Source organism: Octopus bimaculoides, chromosome 1, assembly GCF_046866305.1.
Source record: "Octopus bimaculoides isolate indiv1 chromosome 1, ASM4686630v1, whole genome shotgun sequence".
Lineage (NCBI taxonomy): Eukaryota > Metazoa > Mollusca > Cephalopoda > Octopoda > Octopodidae > Octopus > Octopus bimaculoides.
In genome coordinates this window covers 152472190-152498759 of record NC_142928.1, presented here as the reverse complement: position 1 = coordinate 152498759, position 26570 = coordinate 152472190, and the positions used below count along the sequence as shown (strand labels likewise).

Sequence of the window (26570 nt, the reverse complement as noted above, 5' to 3'; positions counted from 1 at the left end):
CAGCCTGCCCACCACTAATCATTTTTATCAAATTCTTCTGTAATACTAGGTGCAGTGCCTTGGGAATGATTGAAAAAGATTCAAACCAATATATAATAAAAAGAAAAAACACCGGGATTTTCAAACAAACACACTGTATAGAGTGGGTACTGCACACCTTATATGAAGGACTTTCATTTCAATTGGCAAGCACAGAACACTGCACATACCCAAGGCACATGAAGTTATGCTTGGCTGTGCAGTGAAAGCACACAATGAAAATAACACTATTGAAATAATAATAATAAAAGTACTACTAATACTATTATTATTATTATTATTATTATTATTATTGATGATGATGATGATAATTATATCAATAGTGATAACAAAAATAATAATTGCAGCAAAAATAGAAAATCTAGAATCTTTACTTGATGCAGCATTTTTCTTTTTGTTATTCAAGTCACTGTAAAAGAAGAGAGGAAAAAGAAAGACAGAGAGAAAGGAAACGCGAAAGAAAATGAGCCAAAGCCATCAATGGTTGAACTGGCTTTAAAGTTTTAGTTGTGTAAGCTATTACTGTCACTATAGCTTTCTAAATGAAAGATAGTATTAGTACTGGTTGACAGCTGAATTGATATTATTGCACTGTTCTGTTGAAGATACTTTCTGAAACTATATATATTTTTACTTGACAACAAATTACGTGTGATTTACTTGTATTGGTCACTTTAATCCTTTGTCTAAGCTCTCTAATTCAGTTAATTTCATCTCAACAACTGTCACTACATATGTTATATTGAAATACTGCTTTTAAAATGCTTTCCAAAGAACTGATTGATATTATGCTTTTAATTCATTTTAAGATGTCTTATATATCATCATCAACATCATTTAAACATTTAACATCTGTTTCCCTTGGTGGCTTAGGTAGAATGGTTTGACAGGATCTGCTGAGCCACAAAGATGCCTCATGCTGCAATGTCAACCTTGGAATGTTTTCAATGGCGGAAGACCTTCCCTAAGGTCAAATCACTTAACAGTGTATTGGGTGCTTCTTCTTTTTTTTTTTTTTTGTGACACTGGCATTAGTGAGGCTCACACACACACACACACACACACACACACACAGAGTGAAGGTACACGAGTGAGTGGTTAGAGTGTCAAGCTCACAATCATGAGGTAGTAAATTCAATTCCTGGACCAGGCTATATGTTGTGTTCTTGAGCAAGACATTTTATTTTATATTGCTTCTGTTCACACATCTGTAGAAATGAGGTGTGATGTCACTGGTGTCGAGCTGTAATGACCTTTGCCTTTCTCTTGGATAACATTGGTTGCATCGTGAGGGGAGGTTGATATGCATGGATGACTGCTGGTCTTCCATAAACGACCTTGCCTGGACTTATGCCTCAGAGAGGAACTTTTTAGGTGCAATTCCATGCTCATTCATGACTAAAGGAGATCTTGTCCTTTATATATATATATATATATATATATATATATATATATATATATATATATAAGTATAATTTGGGTGAAGACCTCATAACCTGCATATAAGAACTCTTATGTCATTATTTGGCCACCACATGATATCTTACAGTGGAGTATATTCCGGGGCTAGATACACATGTGGAACTCTTCTTTACACAAGATTAATTCAAGGTTAATATAACATGAGGATAAAAGATAACTGGCTTTAAAAGTAAATCACGAAATTTGTTTTGGCACAACTTTTAAAGAATGGAGTTGGGAAAGGGTATCAACAACTGAGTAGTTATTAAGTGGAGTTAAAGAAAGCATTAGCTTGTCTTTCTTTCTGCTTTGGTTATTAGAATTTTAGATCATTTCAGATGTAGGTCAACTATGGTTCTCCACATAGGTGTAGCATGCACGATCACCCACCCACATATATTTCCCTATACACACTACACACACACAGAGACTTGGTTGTGAGGTTAAGAAGTTTGCTATGTAATCACATAGTTTTAGGATGAGTTCCACTATGTGGCACTTTGAGCAAGTGTTTTCTGCTATAGCCTCAAAGCTTCTAAAGCCTTGTGAGTGAATATAGGAGATGGAAACTGAAAAGAAGTCCTGAACATTGCTTTGCTTCTATTGTATCCCTGTCAAGCCCTCATTACCTTTCATATTCCTTGGACCCACCACTCTTCTAACTAGACTACTGTTCAACTGCTATAATTAAATGAGATCAGACAAGAACAAAACCACGCATATTACATTTCCTTTTGCTGTACCAGTTATCCCTCTCCTTGGAGCCACCTGCTTTTGACATCTATCACCCTATTCTCAATATTATCTCTTCCCACCATTTTTATTAAACAAAGAGAAGACTTGGTCTTCCTATCTGTTGGATACTGTCAGTCTCCAGCCTATGCCTGTGTGAAAGATAGATGTAAAATGATAATGATGACGTACATATAAATAATTACAGGCACAGACACATATATGTAAACATTTTTTATTTGATATAGTCACTTATAATATTAACACTACACTGCACTATTGAGGTTCAATCCCCAGGTATGGCATCTTTGGCAAATGTCATTTTCTGTTACCTCAGATTGGTTCATATCATATGAGTGACCTTCAGAAGATGGAAACTGTATAGAAGCCCATTGGATGGATTGAACCTGTAAGTCAATGATATAGACACATTGTGTCATCAAGGGAGCACATGTCTGTGGAATGCTCAGTCACTTGCACATAAATTCAAAAGTTCACATGTTCAACTGAATCCTCCTTGTTGATGAACCCTTGTATGCATGCATCTTTTCCCTTACAGACACAGACACATGTATGTAAACATTTTTATTTGAAATAGTGAAAGGCACAAACTGAAATTCTACATAACTATTTTATTTATTCTCTGTTTAGAGAAATGCATGCTTAAAATATTTCCTGTAGTTTATATTATTTGTATTTATAGGCTAAAATATATAAATTCCATTTTTTCAAAATACATTTTAACCTTTTGTACAAAGTGCACTAAAATATTTTTAGTTGCTCTAAAGTACACCATGAATGACAAAGGATAAAAAAAAAAAGGGACCCACTGATCTAGATAACTAAACATACATAAGTTTATTTAGTGAATATTTGATGTGCAGTGCTCAGATTGCCTCTCACAACTAGATGACTAAACAGTTGATATAACTTGTATCAACTTTATTGAGATTGAAGTAAGATCCTGGTAAGTTATCTACACAATGCCAACTATTTTATCTGCTCACTCATTACTCTTTATACACAGGTACACACATAAACACACATACACACACACATATTTGTCTATGACAATCTTTCATACAGTTTCTGCCAGCCAATTCCATTCATCGGGAATTGATCTGACTGAGGCTTATAGTAGAATATGATTGCTCATGGTGCCATGCAGTGTGATAGAACTTGAAATCATGTGCTTATAAAGCAAACTTTCAATCCACTCGGTCTGGTGTGTCTGTCTTTCTTCCCCTCCACTCTCTCTCTCTCTATATATATATATATAAACTAATTTAGAGATGAACCACCACTCCACAACTCAGTCAACTCAGAACCCGTCCAAATCCATGCTGTGAGGCATATACCATCTCTAAATAGTTATATACATATATATTATATATTAGGAAACCTGGTGTAATTTTATACCGATTTTTGCCTGTAAGGTTGGAATAAATTTTTTATTCCCTAATATTATTACTATATATATATATATATATATATATATATATATATACATATATATATACATATATATATATATATAAAATGAGTAAGTGGGAGAAAAATGGAGGGAGATAAGCTTTCACTTATCTAGTAGAATTGAACCAAATACAATGTGAAGCTATTTTGACTTAATGTTGATTACATTCATCAATAATTCCAATATATATTGACTTTCATGTTACCTGTATAACCAGTTGTAGTAACAAGCAAGCAAAAGAAAAATCAAATACAAAGAAAACAACAAACAACATAACATGAAGCACTGATGCAAAAACTCTCCATTGCCTTTACCTTCTGTTTACAATCACAAATTACCTTAATTAATTGTTCATTAATAAATTAAACATATAATACACTGGTCATGAATAGTTGCCAGTAAACTAGCCTCATTAGTTATTGTTGCTTTCTAATGAATAATGTTCAGTTGATCTCAAAACTTCTGTGATCATGACCTTTATGTCTAACAAGCAGTTGAACTCTTAATTGATTTGTAATTGTTTTATCAGAAATAGGAGTGCAATAGTTCAATAGTCATCTTTCTATATACACCCTCTCAGTTTTTGTTCTGCTTGTTTCATTGTAGATTTCTATTGATTTACTTCCATAATTCTCTTGATAGGATGGAGGGGGAGTTTGTACATATATAAAAAAAAAAAGACTTCTCAGTAGATCTCAGCTTGAATGATTGAATGACTAAACATTGTTAAAATGACATCATAATGATTGGAGGGTTTGGGTTTGTGGCCAAGAAATTTTTTTTTACCAATGAAGCCACTGCTAATCCTTTAATGAGCAAATACAATGTGCATTAGAGCACTAATCCTGTATATTTATATTCTAGACTTTGAACATACAGGGGGAAAAAATCAGCCCACTTGATGAGTAAGCTTTGTAAACACTGACTTATGAGTTTATATGAGAAGTTACATGTGGTTAATTGATTTGCTAGAAATCATAACCAACTCTCCCTCAAAATCAAACACCCCATGTTAAAAAAATTCGAAATTTTTTTGGAAGGGGCCAGTCGATTAGCTCGACTCCAGGGCGTAACTGGTACTTAATTAATCGACCCTGAAAGGATGAAAGGCAAAGTTGACCTCGGTGGAATCTGAACTCAGAACGTAAAGACAGATGAAATGCCACTAAGCATTTCGCCTGGCATGCTAACATTTCTGCCAGCTCGCCATCTTAATGTTAAAAAGAATTGATGGGTAAATGTATTTGTTGATATCTAATATGCCTATGTGTTTCTTATGTCAGTATTTTTTTGTTGTTTAGTAACAATCTGGTGCAGATTGTGTAAATCTATGATCAAAGACATTCCAGCCATGACCATTCTGTCTTTTTAGGGATATCAACAACTACATGTATCCTTCAGTTTTTGTTAACAGGCCTTCTGAAGCTGATGTGCGGTAAGGTTCCCCTATATCAATATTGTTAACATTCTTCTAGATTAGCTGCAAGTTGGCAGCTGCAGAAAGAAAACGACTGCAAGAAGGTAATTACAAAGAGCTGTCATACTGAGAAGGAAGGACAAGGTATGATGGGTAATGCAGGGCTTGGACCTAGACTTGGGGGTGGATACTGGATGGTGAGGTTAAGAAAGATCAGTAAATCTGGAATGCTTGCGTTGGGGTGTCATGAGATTAGCCACTCCCAAGGAGCTGAAGTTAACGTTGCAGCTGTAGAACCAGAGAGAGGTTATAACACACTCCAACTTCTGTTAGTCAGAAGTTTGAGTGAGTTGGTGAGTAATCTCATACCAATCATTTAAGTGACTTTTCTTTGAAGTGAGTGGGAATGATTGCCTCCAGGGGTATGTCATATGACTCTCAGTTAGGTAGAAGTATCGTATACAATTCTATATTTCTGAGATCAGGAATTTTTATATTATGTATTAGTTGGAGTAGTGTCCCCATCTTAGTTATTGCTTTTACTGATGCATAATACAGAAGTATAGTATATCTGTATCAGCAGATGTGTAGGTCACATTCAGTCCTTTAAACATTTACCTTTGTGTCTTTGGAGCTGTTTGATTAAATTTGATATGGAACTTCACAACTGTGACTAGTTAATGAATCAACCTTTTCACTTTTCCTCATTCTCTCTTCTGTCCTTCTTCAGCACAAACCAATAAATTAAACACTCTATTAATCTTGTCAAGAACTGCATCCTCCTTCAGTTGTCTTCTTGAAAAAGTTTTTCCTCATACCACCAAACAGATGACGCATTTTGACAAAGAGCCAAGAAAGAAAAAAAAGAAAAAGCCCAAAAGACTGAAAGCTGTTTGTTGGTGAAAGAACTAAGAGTATTCAAGTGGATAGTTTTATTTCATGCTAGATTGAAATAGGCAAGAGGCTTCAACATTATTTGAACTAGCTGTAAGGCTCTCGCATTATTTAAATTAAATGCTAGGTTTAACGTTATTTGAATTAGATAGAAGCTTTAGCATTGTCTAAATTAGATAAGAGGTTCTAGCAATATTTCAGTTAAATAACAGGCCATAATTGCATTATTTATGTAAAATGGTAAAGTGTCTGGTCAACATTGTTGTTTCACCCCAGATCTGTCCCCATTCAACATAGCTATAATCAAAAAGGATCTAGTCATGACTGTTTCATTTTTTTTGTGTATCAGGATCCACACTGCTCAGGTTATTTAGTTTCAAATATCAAGATGTGATATGAAGGAGATTTCAATGCTATTTCTGTCAGGTCAAGGGACTCTCTAATGACTTGCTGATGTGTTGCTGCTTGAATATCAAATGTACATTCATAGTATTTAAAGATGCTGCATTGAATCGAAATTTTATGCTTCAGTTGTAAACAAATGTAGTCAGTTCATTGATTTATTTTTATCAATGGGTCATATGCTATTTTAGAGATAGTTACTTTTAATCACTTTTTTCATTTTGATTGTTCCACGTTTCCTTAGATTTCAAATATTTTAAAGATTTTAGCATTTGTTTTCATTACCATGACCTCATAACATCAACATCATCATCATTATTACAAACACCACTACAATCATTATTTTCTTCATTGACTTTGAGTTATTCATTATCCAAACCAATGGCATTTAATCTGTTTATTTTTTGGCATTCTTGAAATATAAAAAAATAGTTCTTGTGCACTTTACCTGGAAATTTTAAATAGAAAACTATTTCCTAAAGCTAAAAATTTATAAAAAGAATGAAACTAGTACTTGCATTGTTTTAGTAATCACAGTTGTATATAACAACTGTGAACAACATAGTTTTAAAAAAAAATGCAAAAGTAATAATAAACTCTTGGATTAGGATGAATTTTCTGAAGCCTTAAATTATACATTCATAAATCCACAGTTTTGCTATACACCTATTTCAGTGCACCGGTAATCTGTGGCACTTGGCTTCACAACCATTGCCTAAAACATTACTATCTTTCTGTGTCAAAAAGTGTAAATCTTGTATATTTACTAAGTGGTTCTACTATCACTACTTCAGCAAGTTTGTTGTACTTTATACCTCTGCTTATGAGATCATTATAACTTCGACATATGTCAAGAGTTGTCTCTAATGATTTCTCTCAACATAATTGCACTTTGTCATACATGCACCATGATGCTCCACATCAGACAAAGCTTCCGAGCTTCATTCTTTCTAATCTTCGCATGCTCTTTGCATTCAGTGTCCATGTCTTATAACCGTGTACCATTGCTACTCATACACAAAGAGCATACACTTTACCTTTCATTTGGAAATGGAGACCTTTTGTTACCAACAGAGGTAATAGTTCTCTGAACTTTCTCCTGTCTCTTTTTATTCTAGCAGCTATACTTCCAGTTTTCAGAACTTCCTCCTCTATTGCTTGTTAGGTCACCTAGATAAAAGAAACCATCTACAATTTGTAGGGAACCTCCTAGGCATCCAAGAAAATATATATATATAATCTCTCTATATATAAATTTCCTGCGTGTTCTTCATGTTTATTGCTTATTTGCACACGTGTGTGTGTGTGTGTGTGTGTGTGTGTGTGTATGTGTAATTGTGTGTGTTATTTCAGTCCCATAGTCCCAACAAACTTAGTGAGTTGCAGAGTATCCTCAAGAACAAATATTATGTTTTGATGATTGCATATCTTTAGCAAGTCCATGCTGTTACAAACAGAAGATAACTGGATATCTTGATGTAGTATTTCCTACTGCAACAACTCATGGCGAGTGGTTTATCCCACTCCACTCACCATTCTCAGAAATTCTGCAAAGGTTATAGGTGTTACCCTTCCTCTTCTGGCTAAACTCTAAAAAGAATATGTGTGTGTGTGTGTCTGTCTGTCTGTCTGTCTGTCTATGTATTTGTGTGTGTGTGTGTGTGTGTGTGTGTGTGTGTGTGTGTGTGTGTGTGTGTACATTTAATTATATAACTATAATTGTATGACAACTAACCTTTGGTGAACACATGCTTGTATATGCATGTGTCTGTGTGAATGTGTATCTGAAATTGTATATGTGTATTTATGTTTATGTGTGCAAATGAGAATGCTAGAATGCGTACACAAGAACATATAAGAAATCTGCATTAGATAGACAGCACAGAACATTACAGAATTGAATTCAAAATAACTCTTCTAAAATTGGAACCCAAGGCTGTAGACATTTATTTATGCATTCCCAATATTGTGTTTCAATCATTATGAAGGTTTATTATGTGTATTCAGAAGATATGGCTCCATCACTTTTCTTCCATTTTATTTGGAAATTTTCTGCATGAGATGAAAATGTATGTATGTGTGAGTGCATGTATGTTTGTGTGTGTGTGTGTGTGTGTGTATACATATATTAGAAAATCACTAATATTATTCGGGTAATGTGCCAAATTTATGTCAGTGGCGTGTAGTCTGGTCGACAGTGCAGCACTTCTTAAAAGGATTCTATTTCGGCAGATTCCTAGAGTTAGTCAGTAAGATCGAAGCTGTTATCTCCGAGGCAATATAGCCAGTGGATGCCAAACAAGAGATTAATAATACAACTTTACTCAATATGTGTCGTGATTATTAGGCTGTTTCTTTGTTGCTTTTGTCCTCTCTGCCCATCCTATTGCATTATTTACGCATCTATTGAAGTTAACCTTTCGACTTTAAATCGTTAAATTGCTTTAGATATTTCTGGCATAATCAACGAGAAAATAAAGATGAAGATGATATTAATAATAATGAAAACAATACCACTACTAATAATACTGTTTTTTCTTTTTCATTTTTTGCATGAAAGTGTGAGCAGATAAGTTGATCACAGCACTGATGTTTATTAAAATATAGTTTATGATCTTTTAATGGTAATTTTCATTAGTTTAGTTATAAAACTGAGAAATCTGTTAGTATCTAAGTCAATAATATGTTTGACTACTGAATCTAAAATGTTGATAATCATTATTTTGTCTCTGTGATGTTTCCATGACCATAGTTCATAATTCCCAGCAGTTTAGATTTTTTTCAAACTATAAATAACTATTTCTTAAAATTGGAAATATAAAATAACTTCTAAAACCTGAGGGTTGTTTAAAAGGGGAATGTCACTGAAAAAATATAATAAAATTTATTTAACAAATACTGCTTTAAAGTAATGTATTAACTGAAGACATATAACTTGTAAACAATGACAATACACTTTTTATAATGGCATTACACATTTGTTAATTAATTCAGTTGTTTAATGTCTATTTTCATTTCAGAAAGTAGGTTGTTGAGGCAGGATTTTTATGGAGAGATATTTTTTCTTGTCACCTACCTTTATCTGTTTTTTATGTAAGGGAATTTTTTGATTCCTGAGGAATTAGTAAGCACGCAACTAGTGTGTATCTGTTGTATCTCAACTGCAAACACATAAAAAAAAAACTATATATACTCTGTGTGTGTGCATATATATATATATATATATATGTAAATTTAAGTCAAAGTATATGAATTCAAATAATTTGGTAGAACTCAGAAAAAAATCTCCTTAATGTATCATTCTACAAAACATATAGAATACATAGTACAATACATGTTTTGAGCGAAGCTCTTCATCAGAAATATAGAAAAAGTTCAAAGAAGGAGAGAGGGAGAATGATAATTTATACTTGTATAGATAGTAGTAAATCTTGCATTAAATTACTAATTCCCATTATGTTTATATAGATAGGTTGTAAGATTTGATGTGTTTATAATATAGCCGTTGAGGGTTTCCTTAGGTTTAGCATTTTCTATATATATATATATCGGTAATGTAATTTTAGGTGTTTAGTTTTTAAAATTTTATTAATTTTTTTTAATTTTTAAAAATATATTTGCAATTTATATATTTTTATTATATTTTTATTCATATTCTTATTTTTCTATTTTATATGAGCATGGGTTGGACGATTTGACTGAGGATTGGTGATCCAGATGGCTGCACCAGGCTCAGATCAGATTGGAGCCTGGTGCAACCATCCAGTTCGCCAGTCCTCAGTCAAATCGTCCAACCCATGCTAGCATGGAAAGCGGACGTTAAACAATGATGATGATGACTTATGATATGTATTTTTAACTTTGATCTGTTAATAATAATAACAATAAGATAAATAGCCTGAAGACGCACTGGTAGATTTTTGTATTAGGTATAGCCTTGGTAAACACCTATTTGCTTCTCTTTAGAAATCAAAGGAAATGACTACTATTCCCTTCAAACTTTGCTTTTGGACATTAATGTATTGAAACTGATTTATTTTCCATTACATTTCAGATAGATTCAGTGCTGAGTTGTTGAAGCAGAAATATCCTTATCGTAAATATTCTGCTCAGTACCACAGATATGGTTGTCAGTTGCTTGACCTTAACCACTTGTGCATGTACCTTAGTGACTGGCAGTATGTGCATCACTGATCATGAACAGGAATAGTGGGAGAGCATTGTAGCCATGTGTTGAGAGGGATTCTTTGGGGTTTAAATAAATGTAACAAAGCAAAGTTGGAAGGAAATATTAGCCATTTTTCATACTTTTTTGGGCTAGGCAAATAGGAAATAGCAGTTGTTACACAAGGACAAAAATCGTGTTACACAGTTTAATGAAAGCATTCAGGCCATGATCATCTTATTTTCAGAAATAGTGTATCACAAACTACATTATCTAGTGTGTCTTTTCTCTTAGAAGAGGATGATGTAATTTGAAGGAGACTTGATAACTATTTCTAGCCAATATTAGAGCCTCCATTGTTAGCTGCTGTGGTAATTTCAGTTCTTTCTATGAATATAGGAAAACCAGTATAAAGCAATTTCAGCCTTTAATTTTTTTCCTTGAATCTTCAAGCTTCATATACACACATTAACAGGTCATATGTTGCTTGCTGGATTTATTGTAGTTGATATATAAGGAACAAGGGTATATTATACACTCTCCATTTCACTTATTTCAGTAAAGATATATAAAGAAAAAGTAATTTTTTCTTGTACTTCGAGGAGTTAATGTTTATTGAAACATATAATTACAGCATTGCAGAAATAAGCCTGCATAAAAGACGCAACAATGATGGCAGGTTTTTGAAAAGAATAACCTTTTAGCAATATGACTGTCATTTACAAGAGAAAATAAAAGTAGTCATGTTATTATTTAGATTAAAAAAGAAACAAAAAATAAGCAACTGCCAATATAGTTTGAACCACAAAGCAAAAAAATCAAATATGACCAAATTGTTATTTACATCATCATCATCATCATCATCCTCTTTTTGCATTCACTTTCTATGCTTGCATGGGTCAGATAGGATTTGTTGAAGCAGATATTTTCTGCAGCAGGATGTCCTTCCTGTCACCAACCATCCATCACCTGTTTCTAAATAAGATAATATTTCCCTATGCTCAGACATCTTTTCATGGAAGATTGGAAACGTACTACATTGCTTGTATGATGGTGGTTACTCATAGACAACAACCACGTGATATCCAGACTGGGGCACAACCAAACAAATACATTCACGCATGCATACACACACATGCACACAAACACACATGCATGTGCATGCAACAAGTTTATTACAATTTCTGTCTACCATATACACTCATAAGGTGTTGGTTGGCCACACTATGGACCGAGCCTGAGATCACATGGTTGAGAAGCAAGTTTCTTAATCACACAAACACACTTGTGCCTATTGTGATAAATAAATTAAACATTATAAGGAAAAACAGAAGTTTATTTCAGCTTGTAGTTATTTGGAAAGTGATTTGATGCTGTGAAATTATATCAATGACCAAACTACAGAAGCACAACCAGACATTTTCATGATTTATAATAGATATAGCTATTAAAAGATAAACAAAGAGCAATTGATTGTAACAGTTTTTGTAGATTCTTACACAACTAAAGTGACACTGCAATGATGTAGAATATAACTATAAGAAAAGTCATTTTATAAAAAGCAGGTGACCGATACATTTTACTACAAGTAGTTATGTTCTTTGACAAAAATATCTAGTATAATCTTCATAGCATGACCAAAAACTGAACAAAATCAACATCATTACTTCTGGTATCACCATTTTTAAACAATGCATTGACTTCGGAGCCATCAAAGCCATAACTAATTATATACTTAAATTCCTTTCACTTCATATATACCTGTATAACAGTAACTTTTCTCTTTTTCCTGTTGATATAAGGTTCTGATATGACTCTCTTATCTGTTTCTCTATTGATTTCATACATTTTCCTTAAATGGTTTATTCAAACATACCTAAAGGCTGCATTCAACTTCTCAAATCCTTGGAAAAATAACTGTTTTCAGTCCTCACATTTTCTTCTTATTGGTTATGCTTTTGAGTAACCTGAACTGATAGAAGAGAGTGCCATGTAAAAGCACTAAGTCCACTCTGCTGAGTGGTTGGTGTTAGGAAGGGCATCCAACTGTAAAAATCCTGCCAAAATAGTCACAGAAGTCTGGTGCAGGCTTCAGCCTGACTGGTTCTTGTGGTACCGTCCCACCCATGCTAGCATGGAAGAAGGACGTTAAACAATGATGATGATAAATTAGTTCCAGCTTTGTTAATCGTCATTTCAATAAATGTGAACAACACCACATGGATTTATTTTTTTTCTTTAGGCTGAATTTTCTGCTCTAAAATCAATCACTTGTAATTCTGTACCTTCAGCATAATAAGATAGTTTTATTGTAAATTTATTTTTTATGCATTAATTTTCAAGTATATTGAGCGTGGCCGTTGCCAGTACCGCCTGACTGGCTCCTGTAGGATTTTCGAGCGAGATCGTTGCCAGTGCCCCTGGACTGGCTTGTGCGGGTGGCACATAAAAGACACCATTTCGAGCGTGGCCGTTTTCGTGCGGGTGACACGTAAAAGCACCCACTACACTCTCTGAGTGGTTGGCGTTAGGAAGGGCATCCAGCTGTAGAAACTCTGCCAAATCAGACTGGAGCCTGGTGTTGCCATCCGGTTTCACCAGTCCTCAGTCAAATCGTCCAACCCATGCTAGCATGGAAAGCGGACGTTAAACGATGATGATGATGATGATGATTGAAATTCTAATATTTTATTTTCATAATCTTTAGGCACTTTTTGTGCAGTGGATGATTTTAATAACCCACTGTTATATAAAACTAAGTGACACTAATAGTCTATTTATGCCAAACTCTTGAAATTTTTTCTCTTGTGTTAATTTGTTTATTATCTTGGTAGAAACACATTTATTTTAATCCTTTGTATTTTCACCTAAAATGTTCTAAGCAATATAGGACTAAACATTGCAAGTTACATCCACAGATTGTTTTTTCATTTCTGGTTTTCTGCATTCATGTACCTTTTGTTCTTGTTTAACCCTAAGTCAGTTAACCCTGAATGAGTATACCTAAAAACAAAAACATTCCATCTATGACCTTCCTTTTTATTTTTTATATCTAGGATCACATTGTCAAATATATCCATTTTTTTTATTGAAGATAGGTACAGGTGTGGCTATGTGGTAAGAAGCTTGCTTGCCAACCACATAGTTCCCGGTTCAGTTCCATTGCATGGCACCTTGGGAAAGTATCTTCTACTATAGCCGCAGGCTGATCAAAGCCTTGTAACTGGATTTGGTAGATGGAAACTGAAAGAAGCTCGTTGTTTGTGAGTGTATGTGACTTTGTGTTTATCCCCCACCACCACTTGACAACCAGTGTTGGTTTTCTTTTTCACATCCCTTTAATTTAGCAGTTTAGCAAAAGAGACAGATAGCATTTAAAAAAGCTTTAAAAAAAATAAGTAGTACTGGTGTCGATTCATTCAACTAAAAATTCTTCAAGGCAGTTCCTTAGCATGGCCAGTCTAATGACTGAAATAAGAACAAGTAAAAGATAAAAATGAAAAATTGATAATAGGGTATAATATGACAGAAATTTAGGAATCAGAATATATATGAAAAAAGAATACATGCAATCTAAAGATGTAACCTCTACGTCTTTCCTCAAACTGCTAAAAATAGCAACCAAATTCTTGTTACTGATATTAATGATATTACCATGATTCCTCTATGATGATTTTGTTTGGAACCAAAACTGATATTTCCTCTGCGCAGCCATAATCTTCAGTATAAAATGATATCTTCCAGTTGTAGCTTTGTTCATTTATTGGTTTAGCATATTTTTTCCAAGCTAGCAAGTCATTTGAAACATTATTCATATTATTGTTGATGTTTATTTGTATTCAGATGGCGTTGCTACGGAAATCACTTCAAAAACAAATTAAAAAAATACCAAACCAGGGAGATACATTGTACTGGATGACTTGTGGTATTTGTTCCTGTCTTTGTAGTCTGAGTTCAAATCTCATTGAACCCTATTTGGGTGATAGATTTAATCCATTACCTGGTTTAACACCACCACCCGGTATTTGGTTGCCTGTAACAGAGTACACCCTGTTGTAAGCACTCTGTCTAGGTCTCTGGTTATGTTTTCCTTTCTTTGCACTAGTCTCAGAGAGCATGTGACAAGCCAGACTACATTATCCATTGCATTAGATAATATAAAAGTAAATACTGTCTAGAGTCCTTGAACTCATAGAGTTGGTTACCTAGGTTTTATGGCATATAAGCGAATGAGATAACATCACTCTCCTGGACAGGATGCCAGTCCCTTGCAGGGTTACTCATTTACAGCTGAGTAGACTGGAAGAATGTGAAATCATGTTTTGCTCATGAACACAATGCACTGCTCAGCCCCAGAATTGAAACCATAATTTTGCAATTGTGAGTGCAATATTCACAACCACTAGGCTACATGCCTTCACATTAGATGATGTAGTCAGGCAGACAAAAAAAAGTGGATAGTCTGAGCTGGAGTGCCTTTGATCACAGATGTGCCTACATAGAGCTGACCCATGGCTAAACAACAGTAATTGATCATGAACCTGAATATAATATTCTAGCACACACAGGAGATAATGTTGAGTCTTCAGAAGTGGTGGCAATAAAAGTAATTTTATTGTTACTCACCATTATTATTCTAATTTGAAATTTCTTTCAAAAATCTAACAGATGTTTCCAAGTGATAAAAATAAGATAATTGTGGTTGTTAAGACATAAATAGAGATGCTTAATACTTGCAACAGTTCAGATTTGATTACTTACGAAGATTTTGGGCTATGTGAATGAAATTAGTCTCGAGACAAACAAGATTTAATTTATATACTTCCTTTCTTCATTAAAGACAACAACAGTAGTAACAATAATAATAATAATAATAGTAATAATAATAATGATATTCTTTATTTTGGTATAAGTCCAGCAATTTTTTAGGTGTAGGAAAGTCGATTACATTGACCCCAGTGCTCAACTGGTTACTGATTTTAATGACAACAAAAGGGGCAGAATTTTAACTCAGGATGTCAAAATGGGTGAAATGCTGCTAAGTATTTTGCTTGGTCTGCTAACAGTTCTACCAGCTTACCACCTACATTTCAGATTTTGGTACAAATACCAAAATTTTAGTGGGAGAGGTAACTTAATTACATTGACCCCAGTACTCAACTGATAATTTTTTTTATTAATCAGTAAAGAATGAATTTGAACTCAGAATGTAAGAAAGACCACTGAGCCTTTTGTCTGATACTTTAACAATTCTGTGTCATGTTCTTGAGCAAGACACTTTATTTCATGTTGTTCCTGTTCATTTAGCTGTAGAAATGAGGTGTGACATCACTGGTGCAAAGCTGTATATACCTTTGCCTTTCCCTTGGATAACATTGATGATGTATAGAAGGGAGGCTGGTATGCATGGGCAACTGCTGCTCTTTCATAAACAACCTTGCCCAGACTTGTGCCTTGGAGGGTAACTTTCTAGGTGCAATCCCATGGTCATTCATGACTGAAGGAGGTCTTTATCCTTTACTCTTTTACTCTTTTCAGTCATTTGACTGTGGCCATTTGACTGAGCAAATCGACCCCAGGACTTATTCTATGTAGGCCTAGTACTTATTCTACCGGTCTCTTTTCCTGAACCGCTAAGTTATGGGGACGTAAACACACCAGCATCGGTTGTTAAGTGATGTTGTGGGGACAAACACAGACATACAAACTTACACACACACACACACAGACACACACACACATACACACACACATATATACATATATATGACAGGCTTCTTTCAGTTTCCATCTACCAACTCCACTCACAAGGCTTTGGTTGGCCCAAGGCTATAGTAGAAGACACTTACCCAAGGTGCGATGCAGTGGGACTGAACCCGGAAACATGTGGTTGGTAAGCAAGCTACTTACCACACAGCCACTCCTACGCCTTTAATAATTGTAATAATAGTAATAATAACAATCCATTCTACTATAGGCTCAAGGCCTGAAATTTTTGGGGAGGGGGGGGACAGTTGATTACATTGTTTTATGTTCAAATTGGCAAGATTCAGCTGCTTACACATACCCTACAATGTCATTCTGAAACTAAAGAACCATCGAAATCTCAAAGCTACAAGATAATGCATTATTAATTAAAAAAATATGAATAAATAAGCTTTACATTTGACAGAATAATCTGAATGCTAACGAGTTAATTGCTTGTGGATCTCTATAAGAGTAAGATTTTTTAGCCAATAAAGGAACCTTTGTAGGATTGTTTGACCTGTTGAAAATTGTGACTGAATCTCTTTTAAACATTTCATGTTTCCTCAAAGTGTGGTAAACTGTTGCAAATAGAATCATGTGTATTATTCAAATGTACATAAATTTTTACAATAAATTTGGACTCAAGGTCTATATCATAGTTGTCTAATAATCTTACTTTGTCATTTCACCACTTCTCACATGTTATTGCTTACTGCAGAGAGTGCTAGTCTTATTGAGTTTTTGTTTTAGCAATAATGCCTGTTGCACCTTCACTAGTACTGAGTAAGCTTCCGTTTGTAAATAGCTCTAGGTCAGCTCTGATTATGCAGACTTATGTCACACAACTAGTTATACAAAATGACAAGGTGTAATCCACAGATATAGTCTTCTCTGCCTGTATATTGGTTGATAAATGTGCAAACAAGTATTAAGCTGTACAATGTATTTTTCATTTGTTAGTATCACTGTTACAAATGGCACATATTGTCATCATCTTGAACATCAATACTAGTGATGATCTGCTGCTGAATCTATGAAATTTGTCCTGAAAGTTTCCATTAATAGCTGCACAACTGAAATTTATCTAAATTCCAATCTAAACCCATTCGACAGTCTGCTTCATTTCTTTACACAATCTTGTAGTGAAAAATCGATGTGTTATTAATGCATCTGCACTTGAATAGACCTCTCAGTAGCTTGGTTGTAATAATATTGTATCTTCTCAGAAGATGATGAGGGATACTAATGTTCAGTGGGGCATCACACACCTAGTTAGACATTTCACAGTTGATTAGATCTCATAGCAACTTTAGGTGAAGTTATCATTCTGAAACACTTGCTGTTTTCAGTTTTTGTCTATGTGAATAGCTTGAATGGTGCTTTGCAACATACATACGTGTATGTATGTATGTATGTATGTGTGTGTGTGTGTGTGTGTGTGTGTGTGTGTGTGTGTATCACTTTGTGAATATATCTGGAGACACAGAATACAATTGTTTACTACACATACACACCTCTGTCTGATTGCACTTAGGAGGTATGCACACAAATACAGACACTACCTTAAATGAACTCACTATGGTCAATCTACCTAGAAATACAAGCCAAATTTCTCTTACATCAATCCATATTCTTCTGTCTTACATAAAGGTCACATTGTATAATGCAGTCTTGAATGTACAATGACACAGGGAATGAATTTAAAAAAATATTTTTACATGGCTTAGGCAGAGGAAGAAAGGGAGAAGTTATCCTCAGATTCAAAACAAATTGCAACAGAGTTGATTCTGTTAAAGGTACACGGGGGCCAGTTGGTGTTGTTATATTGGGTGACAGATTAAGGAACAGAAACAACTTCTCTCACAGGCTTCTGAACATTTTCCATTTACTAAATAGTACTCACAAAGCTTCTTTGGTCAACTCTAAGCTCCTGTTCAGCACTCATTTAATAGATATTAATCTGAGATCTAGCTATGACCATCCATTTTATTTTTGATATTCTTATAAAATCTTGCAAAGGTCTACTTTGTCTTTCATTCCTTAAGGTTGATAAGATAAAGTACCAGTCAAATACTGGGGTTGATGTAATCAACTTGCCCCCTCCCCTCAAATGGCTGACCTTGTGCCAAAATTTGAATGCCTGAGTGGAGGTGGCATGGGCCCAGCCAGATTTGAGGGGCACAAACTGTTGTAATAGCATTAGAAAAGGCAGGGAGTACAGAGCATACCTGTAGGCCAGCAGCTAGAGTGTATTTATGAGTGATCTTATGCCAGTCAGCTGACTGGCCCTTTTCAAATGTGGTTTAGGATGTTTGTGTATGCAGCAGCAGCACTGTTCCAGATATGAGAGTTGTACTCCATTGTGGGACTCACCTGAGCGTTATAAAATGTCAATAATTTTTGGTGTCTGAAGTAGCTTTTACTTTGAAGGGAAAGGCCAGTCATTAGGATATGACCTTAGCTATATTAGGGAGTTGCTTTTACAAGGAGAATTCCTTGGTTATAACAATATATTCCAAACATCAGTTTCATAATGACAAAAGTTAGTTATGTTACCATTTTCTTGATTTTGGACATTGTATTTCATTAAAACTTTGGTTAAATAATGTTCTTGTCATTAGCTCTTCAAAGTACTTTTTAATCATCTAGATTACACATCAAGTTTAATCTTACCTTATTTTTACTCATTTACCTTCATCTTTCTTTTATTTTGGTGATATAAATGCAGTCAGTTGAGTATTTATTTAAAACATTTAATATCTGAAAAGTTTTAAAGGGTTAGATTTTATTCCCTCAGGAGGATATGGCCATTAAAATATCTCATTTTCCTTTCTTCTGTAAACCTTATTCTGATAAAAGAAATCAATAATGTATAAAATAGTGCCAATCTGGAAGAATCTAATCTATCATCATCATCATCCAAATAATAAAAATACCCTCTTCATGACAGTTCTATATCCTTCATTATAAGTTTATAAGTAACTTCATTATAAATGCCATTATTATTCTGTCCATTCTTTATATCTGGAGGTTATAAAAAGCTAAATACTCTTTATAGATTGTTTCTTTAAAATTTGAGTTTCTCTGATATTAAGACTGACTGCTTAATGTAAGTTGTTGATCTTGTAATTAGTGTATTTGTTATGGAAACAGACTTGCTGGTTCTAGTAACTTTTGTGTGATATAGCTGAGAGTAGTGCTTTCTGTATTGTGTTGCATTTTTAAAGTAATTATAAATGTCATTGAATCCATTACTAGCAACTCCTTCATTCACCAATATCACTTGGAGATGCACATCAACCACCTTTATCAATGACATTAACACAAAGCAATTAAGGGAGCTTCTAAGTGCTTGTTCAACCTGCTAGAGTTAGCAGGTAAATCTTATTGAAACCACATCTATCTTTTTTATTAACCAGATACATTGAATATTGTAGTTTGGATACACCACGTCTAAGAAAAGTGATGGGATGCTCTGAGAATCTACTTGGGGTAAACCAATAATCACAACATTAACATTATCACTGAGACAATTAGGGAATTTATTAGCAGCAGGTTCATGAAATCAAAAATAAAAAATTACATTGGATAATGTAGTCCTAGATATATAATCCCTGGGCAGAAAAATGGCTGGATGGTCACAAGTGGAACTGTTTTAATCATAGGTCACCTTGATCAGATTAGGTCTGCTCTTAAAAATACATTACCACATCTCCACCGTCACTATCACTCTTATCAGCATCATTTTGGCAAATTCAGAGTAATCAATCAATCAATCAATCAATCAATCATCATCATGAAATTTCAAACATTATTACCATCATAATCACTACCTTGATGTTATGATCCTTATCTCGCCCTCCTCCACATTCATTATCCTCACTTGTACATCTATGTCATTCTGCCACAAGCAGATTTAAAGAACCGAGCACCATTCTTTAGTTCAATATTTGCATAAGCTATTTACTCCACTATTTCAACTTAATTCTTGCTTGTTTCTCATCTTATTTACACATCAGTAGAGTGGACAATATTTACATGTCAGCGAAGTGGACAGACTAGATTAAGCCAATTTTCCTCTCCTCTTCATCTTTTCTCTAGCTGAAGAAATTATTGTTTTCTGGCTATTGTTTTTGTTGTTGTTGTTGTTGTTGTTGTTGTTACTGTGTGCATTTAAACTATTTATTTCATAAACAGTTTGTGGTTGTTGTTTGATGGCCTTGGTTAGCAATCAGGATGATGGCATTAGCATAATGATGCCAATAATTGCTGATGATTGTGATGGTGTTGTTATTGGTATTATTGTTCTTCTTGTTTAGCTTTAGATCAGCCCTAGCTGAGGAGACCTGTTATCAAAGAAACATTTCATATCTAGGAGTGCATTGTCAAATGTAAAGGAAGTAGGATGTGATAAGAGAGAAATTCAGATGTTATTTCTACCAAGTTGAGCAGCTATGTTGAAACCCCCCTCTCTCTCTCTCTCTCTCTCTCTCTCTCTCTCTCTCTCTCTCTCTCTCTCTCTCTCTCTCTCTCTCTCTCTCATATATGCATATACATGTATATATATATATATATATATATATATATATATATATATATATATATATTATTTTGTTTAAAAGAGTTCCAACACTGTCTGTTTTTTATGTTTTATTTATATTCCTGCAGAACCAATGTGGGGTATAGAATATGGAATATACAATATATTATAATATAATATAAAATAAAATAAAATAAAAATGGATGGCACCATGAAAGAAAGTATTGAATGTAGATGAAATATTGAGTGTTCAATATAAAGGATCAAATATATAAATATATAAATATAAATATATAAAGGCGACTCGAGTTTCAGGGCTATTTCCCTTCGTCATGGCCGGTATATATATATACAGACAGACACACACATATATATGTGAATATGCATGTATATAGATATATATTCATGTATGTGTGTGCTATATGTATTATAGATAGCCATAAGTTTTGTTCTGTACTATCACTAGTATACCAAACATACATAGATATATGCAACACCAAGAAATCTGTTAAACAGCTGTATGCAAACAAAACCACTTACCTTGCCAGAGTTGGGTATACAATCCAACACTCTTGCCATTGCAAATGCAATGAATAAGTAATTGAATTTATGGTAATCTATAACCAATAATGAACGTGGGGTTTGAACTCAGAACATAAAGAATCATTCATATCTAAATACTGCAAGTCATTTTATCCTACACTCTAGCAATTCTCTTAATCCACCTCTTCAAACAATAGTAGTTTCAAATTTTGGTACAAGACTGGTAATTTTAGTGGAGGGTTTAAGTTGATTACACCAACTCCAGTGTTCAACAAGTCGACCTTAATGGAATTTGAAATCAGAATGTAAAGACCCAGAATAAATGCTGCTAAGCATTTTGTCCGACTTACTAATGATCCTGCCAGCTTATCTCTACTTAAATTAATACTAATAATAAACTTACTCAGATAGGCACAAACCTCAAAATTTTGATGGGAAGGGGCTAGTCGATTATATAGACCCCGATGCTCAACTGGTACTTATTTAATTGATCCCAAAAGGATGAAGGGCAAAGTGGACTTTGATGGCATTTGAACACAAAACAAAAAAACTGGAAGCAATGCTGCTAAGCATTTTGTGTGGCATGTTAATGATTCTGCCAGCTCACCACCTTAATAATAATAATTATAATTATAATGATAATTATTATTTCGAATTTTGCCACAAGGGCAGCTTTAGGGAAGAGGGGATGAACTGATTACATCGACCTTAGTGTTCAACTGGTACTTATTTTATTCACTCTGAATGGATGAAAGGCAAAGTTGACCTCAGCAGAATTTGCATAACATAGCAATGGGTGAAGTACTACTAAGCATTTTGTCCAGCATGCTAACGATTCTGCCAGCTCGCTGCCTTAATAATAATAATAATAATAATGATAATAATTACAATATACGTACAGTTCTATAAAGTACTGTCTGTTTGAGGTCCTTGTTGAGACAGGACAGACAGTACAAACCCCTTGTAGACACAATATCTTCAATCAACAGCATCACGATATTGGATACTGTGCGACATCTTAAATAATAATGATACTCTTTTACTTGTTTCAGTCATTTGACTGTGGCCATGCTGGAGCACTGCCTTTAGTCAAGCAAATCGACCCCAGGACTTATTCTTTGTAAGCCTAGTACTTATTCTATCGATCTCTTTTGCCGAACCGCTAAGTTACAGGGACGTAAACACGCCAGTATCGGTTGTCAAGCGATGTTGGGGGGACAAACACAGACACACAAACATATATACACACACATACGTATATATATATATATATATATATATACACACACATATATACGACGGGCTTCTTTCAGTTTCCGTCTACCAAATCCACTCACAAAGCTTTGGTCGGCCTGAGGCTATAGTAGAAGACACTTGCCCAAGGTGCCACGCAGTGGCACTGAACCCGGAACCATGTGGTTGGTAAGCAAGCTACTTACCACACAACCACTCCTACGCCTAATAAACAAAACAAACACTGTACATATTCAAGACACAGAGCTGAGCTTGATAGTGTAGTGAAAGCACAAGCAAAATAAGACAATTGCATAATGATAACGATGATAACTGTAAAAAAATAATGTTAATAATAGCAATAATAATAATCTTATCTTACATAAAAATGGGAAAGTAGTTGTCCTTTATTCCCACTTTACCTTACTGTGAGAAGAAATATAAATATTTTGATTTTTAGAAGTAGAATGTATATGTAGTTTCCCTTACAAGGAGCTGAAAGAAGGATGCTTTTGGCAGAATCCTTTGTTGGAGAGTGTTTTTTTTAATGGGCTTGGTACGTTTTTTTAAATTCATTTTATATGTTTTATATTGTGTTGATATTTTTGATGATACCTGCTGGGTTAAGATGTCTTTTGACTGTTTTCTCTTTTGTATATTTATAAAATGGGATGTTTGTGTAGTGACCTCATGAATTTTAATAATCTCTTTATCTCTATCACTGAGATGATCATAACAGTTGTTTCTTACTCTGGCAGAGGATCTGAAATTTGTCTATGTGTGTCTGTTGTGGGATAGTCATTTAAGTAAATCCAGTAGTTGAGCAATATTGTATTTTATCAACCTCTAAGGGATGAAAATCAAAGTTGACCTTGGCAGGATTTAAACTCAGAATGTAAAGAGTCATAACTAAATACTTCAAAGCATTTTATCTGACACAAGGCCCAAAATTTGAAAGTAGGCTGTGTAACCAATTGATTGAACTCCAATACAAAACAGGTGGTAATATAATTGGCCATGGTAAGCTGGCAGAATCGTTAGCATGTTGGATCAAAATTCTTAGTGGCATTTCTTCTGGCTCTTTATATTATGATTTCAAATGTTGTTGAGGTTGATTTTGCCTTTCACCCTTCTGGGGTCAGTAAAATAAGTACCGATTAGGAAATGGAGTATTTGTAATTGCTGTACCCTGCCATCTTGCTGGCTTTGTGCCAAAATTTCAGACCAATATTACTGACTATGGGGAAATATAAAGCAAAGTAAAATATGGTCAAATCTGAACTTCTCTGGGAGCCTCTCTATTATCCCAATTATCATAACAAAATCAGTGAAACAACAGGATTTCAAAAGTACAGCTTTCTTCTTCAGCCATGCCACTAATGTCTCAACAGAAAATATTTCATCACTCTTTCAAATTCATGGCAGAAACATATTTTCATAACTGTGTTTGCATATTTTATTTTTTTAATGCGAGCTTACACTGTGCTTGAAAATTTTGGCATTTGAGTATTGTTGGAACATTTGCCATTTTACTTTATTTTTTGATTTCTTTTTGCTATTTACAGCCACACACCATTCCTATTTTAACCACTTAGAAGTGGGATCAATTGTCCATCATGTATGAGTGTAACAGACAGTGCAATGTTTTAAGTTTGACATCTTGTTAAGAAGCATTACAGATTGTTTGTAAGCCATAAGCTTTGAACTACATAACCATCTGGGCAGAAGTCCAACATTGTTTTAGCATCACAGCTTTTCTACTGCAGTATTCATAGATGGCAAATAAATATTTACAAATTCATACAACCTGCACCGACATTTAAAAAAATATCTTTTACTTGTTTTAGTCACTGGACTCTAGCCATGCTGGAGCACCACCTTCAAGGGGGTTGGTCAAACAAATCAACCCCAGTACTTACGTCCTTAATCTGGTACTTATTCTGTTGGTGTCTTTTGTCAAACCACTAAGTTACAGGGACATGAACAAACCAGCACTGGTTGGCAAGCAGTGACAAGACAAATCGAGACAGACACACAAAGATATGGCCAGCTCCTGTCAAACCATCCAGCTCATACCAACATGGAAGGAGGACATTAAACAATGATGCTGCTGATGATGATGACATATGCATACGCACACACATAATAGGCTTCCTCACAGTTTCCATCTACTAAATTGACTCACAAGTCATCTATAGTAGAAGACACTTGTCCAAGAGACCACATTGCGGGACTACCAAGTGAACTTCTTATCCATACCACCATGCCTCTATCTATGAAGTTGCAAAAATTTTTTAAGATTTGTCATGCTTCTGTTTTAACTCTTTCATTACTGTATTGCTGATGAAATATGCTGCTTGGCTTTCAAATTAACACTGAAAGGGGGATTTAGTAAAATAACTAACTTCATCGCTATTAAATTAATGCTTGGAATATAAATTAACAAAATATTCTTCTATAAAATTTGATGGACGGTTTTAATTTAAAAATGACTATTTTAGAATTGGAAATTTTGTATCACAGAGCTATGGGTAGTCTCAAGTAGGCTGATATAAGAAATCTGAAAAGGAAGATGTGAAAAAATTTATAAAATTCATTTTGATAGTTTAACAACTGACTCTTCCTATTTGGAGTAATGGCAGTATCACTAGTAGTGGTAGTAGTGGTAGTAGTAGTAGTAGTGGTAGTAGTAGTAGTAGTAGTAGTAGTAGCAGTAGTAGCAGTAGTATAGATTATGGTATTTATCTGGGAGTTTATCAAAGACAGTAGTTTCTTTCCCAGCTGGCAAAGTCCCGTTTTTAAACATGCTGTTGAGGAAGAGATTTTCATAAACATTTTGTTTTTAGTCATCTCAAAACTCATATTTATTTAACACTGGGGTGAGAATTCAAGAAACGACGAGCAAAATAATTCCCTAACTCCCTTTTTTCTAATTCATATCTTGGTACATTATTTACTTTTGTCTTATCAGTATCAACTTATCAGGGGAGCTATAAGTATTACTCTTTCTCAACAGGGGACAATTTCTCCTTTCTAGATTTTTTTATTTTGTTTTATTATATTTTATTTTATACTACTTTTGTATATCTTGAAATAAGTTTTATTGTGGATACCCAAATTTGTCTAATTTCATGTTGGCATTGCATGTCCCTCCCTTATTTTATGTTTGTCAGTACGAGTTATTGATGATATGCATTTTATCAGTTATTGTATGTGTGACTGGGTGTGTATGTTTAAGAAACAGGGGCCATTTTGGGGAGTGGGTGGTGGAGACAAATTGAATTGGGTTGGGTTTTATTTTAGGGATTAGATATGTTTTCTTCCCCTCTTTATCTCCCCTCCTCATATACTAATATAAACACAGGTATAATGTGTGTATATACACATATATACACACACTCGCAAGTGTTATTATATGTTCCTGTACATGAATAAGATGTGTGTGTATGTATGTGTGTGCTTGTTCTGCTTAATCCCTATCTGGTACCCATTTACTCTGTTTGACTTGAAAGTGAATTATCATGAATGTCATGTTCTGACTGACTTCCAGGCAGAAGATCAAGCATCAACATCATCCTATGCCAGATGGAGCTACTAACCTCTTCTCCACAAACAAGCACCTAGTTTAGAGGTAATATGAACCAAATCCCTCTCTCTCTCCACCTACTGTTCACCACCACCAACACTGCTACAATTCTACAGCTTACCTCTTCCTCAAACTTTGTGTAAAAATCCATTTTTAGCCCAGCCACACCTTATGTTTTTTTTTCCCCTTTTTTCAGGGTATGAGAGTTCTGAGTTAAAGGTTTTCTCTGTGGACATATTTATTTTTAGAACCTGCTCCTTAGTCATACTTAAATTGTAGTTTGCAGCAGCCCTTTCTTTTACAACCTTGTTTCATCCAATCCAGAGCTCAGTCTGC

The 26570-nt window shown here is 34.4% G+C and overlaps 1 protein-coding gene across 40 annotated transcripts in view; it reads left to right on the top strand.

Moving 5' to 3' along the window:
* LOC106879466 (uncharacterized) overlaps positions 1-26570 on the top strand; it is a 281512-nt gene that overhangs the window by 159569 nt on the left and 95373 nt on the right. For 2 of the 40 annotated variants that reach the window (XM_089360077.1, XM_089359960.1), the window contains exon 1: positions 26204-26279. The exons of 37 other annotated variants lie outside the window; for them this stretch is intronic. The gene's annotated coding sequence lies outside the window, so the exon portion shown is untranslated. Of the gene's footprint in view, positions 1-3181; positions 3200-26203; positions 26280-26570 lie in introns of those variants that run through there. One more of the 40 variants, XM_014929032.3, reaches the window with a different exon arrangement.